Source organism: Artemia franciscana, unplaced genomic scaffold (assembly GCF_032884065.1).
Source record: "Artemia franciscana unplaced genomic scaffold, ASM3288406v1 Scaffold_1667, whole genome shotgun sequence".
Lineage (NCBI taxonomy): Eukaryota > Metazoa > Arthropoda > Branchiopoda > Anostraca > Artemiidae > Artemia > Artemia franciscana.
In genome coordinates, this window is record NW_027062912.1 from 57,983 (window position 1) to 61,560 (window position 3,578).

The following is a 3,578-nucleotide window of genomic DNA, read 5'->3' on the forward strand; positions in this document are numbered from 1 at the left end:
AAAAGCTAAAAAACTAAAAAAACTAAAAAAAACTGAAAAATAAGAGAAAAAGAAAACTAAAAAAATATTAATAAATATAAAAAATATAAATATAAATATAATATAAATTAGCAATCAACAAAGCACCGAGACACAAATGACGACCGGGACACAGGGAGTATAAATGACGACCAGGACATAAGTAAAAAAAAAAAACTAAAAAAACTAAAAAAATGGTAAAAACTACAAAAAAACTAAAAACTAATAAAAAAACTAAAAAATCTAAAAATCTAAATAAACTAAAAAAGAAAAAAAAGAAAAAAGGAAAAAAATAAAGGAGAAAAACAAAACTAAAAAACGAATGTATATACAGACCGGGACACCGGGATACAAATGACGACCGGGACACAGGGAATATAAATGACGACCGGGACACAGGGACACAACTACAATGGGGACGCCGGGGGGCACAGGGGGATATAAATGACGACCGGGAACACAGGGAATATTCTATTAGCATACCGGTCTTTTTTAGTTTATTTAGATTTTTAGATTAGGGACACAACTACAATGGGGACGCCGGGGGGCACAGGGGGATATAAATGACGACTGGGACACCGGGACACAAGGAATATAAATGACGCCCGGGACACTCAAAGAGAAATCACAGACTGGAACACCGGGACACAAATGACAACCGGGACACAGGGAATATAAATTACGACCGGGACACAGGGACACAACTACAACGGGGACACCGGGGGAAACAGGGGGATATAAATGACGACCGGGACACCGGGACAGGGAATGGTCGATTAGCAATCACCATCAACAAAGCTCAAGGGCAATCATTAGAATCATGAGGTATAGATCTGAATACAGATTGTTTTCCCATGGACCATTATATGTTGCATGTTCAAGAGTCGGTAAACCTGACAATCTCTTTATACGTACATACAATGGGACAGTGAAGAATGTTGTATATTTGCAAGTTTTACACAGTTAAAAACATATATATATATATATATATATATATATATATATATATATATATATATATATATATATATATATATATATATATATATATATATATATATATATATATATATATATATATATATATATATCTATATATATAAAAATAAGTTGTCTGTGTGTGGATTTGTGGATGGATCAGGTGACGTCAATGACACAAATGACGACCGGGACACAGGGAATATAAATGACGACCGGGACACAGGGACATAACTACAAAGGGGACGCCGGGGTGCACAGGGGGATATATAAATGAAGATGGCGACTCAGGGAATGGTCGATTAGCAATCACCATCAACAAAGCTCAAGGGCAATCATTAAAATAATGAGGCATAGATCTGAATACGGATTGTTTTTCCCATGGACAATTATATGTTGCATGTTCAAGAGTCGGTAAACCTGACAATCTCTTTATACGTACATACAATGGGACAGTGAAGAATGTTGTATATTTGCAAGTTTTACACAGTTAAAAACATATATATATATATATATATATATATATATATATATATATATATATATATATATATATATATATATATATATATATACTAGCTGTTGGGGTGGCGCTTCGCGCCACCCCAACACCTAGTTGGTGGGGGCGCTTCGCGCCCCCCCCAAGCCCCCCCGCGCGCGTAAGTCGTTACGCGCCATAATAGTTACGCGCCATTGTAGTTGTGTCCCTATGTCCCACCTGTGAATATAGATATATATATATATATATATGGTTTTAACTACGTAAAACTTGCGAATATACAACATTCTTTGCTGTCCCATTGTCTTTGCATATAAATAGATTGTCAGGTTATCCCCCTGTTTCCCCCGGTGTCCCCGTTGTAGTTGTGTCCCTGTGTCCCGGTCGTCATTTATATTCCCTGTGTCCCGGGTCCCGGTCATCATTTGTATCCCGGTGTCCCGGTCTGTATATACATTCGTTTTTTAGTTTTGTTTTTCTCCTTTATTTTTTTCCTTTTTTTTTCTTTTTTAGCTTATTTAGATTTTTAGATTTTTTAGTTTTTTTTATTAGTTTTTAGTTTTTATTTCTTTTTAGTTTTTTTGTCCCGGTCGTCATTTATATCCCCCTGTTTCCCCCGGTGTCCCCGTTGTAGTTGTGTCCCTGTGTCCCGGTCGTTATTTATATTCCCTGTGTCCCGGTCGTCATTTGTATCCCGGTGTACCGGTCTGTATATACATTCGTTTTTTAGTTTTGTTTTTCTCCTTTATTTTTTTCCTTTTTTTTTCTTTTTTAGTTTATTTAGATTTTTAGATTTTTTAGTTTTTTTATTAGTTTTTAGTTTTTTTTTCTTTTTAGTTTTTTTGTAGTTTTTACCTTCTTTTTAGTTTTGTTAATTTTTTTTTTACTTGTGTCCTGGTCGTCATTTATACTCCCTGTGTCCCGGTGCTTTGTTGATTGCTAATCGAACATTCCTTTTGTCCTGGTCGCTTTCTCTTTGAGTGTCGTCATTTATTTTTTTCTTTTTTAGTTCTTTTAGTTTTTACCTTTTTTAGTTTTTTTTTAGTTTTTAGTTTTTTTAGTTTTTTACCTTTTTTTAGTTTTTTTAGTTTTTTAGCTTTTTTATTTTTTTTATTAGTTTTTAGTTTTTTTGTAGTTTTTGCCTTTTTTTTTAGTTTTTTGTCCTGGTCGCTTTCTCTTTGAGTGTCGTCATTTATTAGTTTTTTCCTTTTTTTTTTTAGTTTTTTATTGGTTTTTACCTTTATTTTAGCTTATTTTTCAGTTTTTTCCTTTTTTTTAGTTTTTTTTTATTTTTTATTTTTTTTAGTTTTTTACCTTTTTTTAGTTTTTTTAGTTTTTTTAGTTTTTTAGCTTTTTTACTTTTTTTATTAGTTTTTAGTTTTTTTTTGTAGTTTTTGCCTTTTTTTAGTTTTTTCAGTTTTTTTTTTAGTTTTTTATTGGTTTTTACCTTTATAGTTTTTTTAGTTTTTTAGCTTTTTTATTTTTTTTATTAGTTTTTAGTTTTTTTTGTAGTTTTTGCCTTTTTTTTCACCTAATCCAGTTTTTTCAGGTGACGTCACCTGACACATCCATCCACACATCCATCCATCCATCCATCCACAGACAACTTATTTTTATATATATAGATATATATATATATATATATATACGTAAAACTTGCGAATATACAACATTCTTTGCTGTCCCATTGTCTGTGCATATAAATAGATTGTCAGGTTTACCGACTCTTGAACATGCAACATATAATGGTCCATGGGAAAACAATCCGTATTCAGATCTATACCTCATGATTCTAATGATTGCCCTTGAGCTTTGTTGATGGTGATTGCTAATCGACCATTCCCTGAGTCGCCATCGTCATTTATATATCCCCCTGTGCACCCCGGCGTCCCCTTTGTAGTTATGTCCCTGTGTCCCGGTCGTCATTTATATTCCCTGTGTCCCGGTCGTCATTTGTGTCCCGGTGTTCCAGTCTGTGATTTCTCTTTGAGTGTCCCGGGCGTCATTTATATTCCTTGTGTCCCGGTGTCCCGGTCGTCATTTATATCCCCCTGTGCCCCCCGGCGTCCCCATTGTAGTTGTG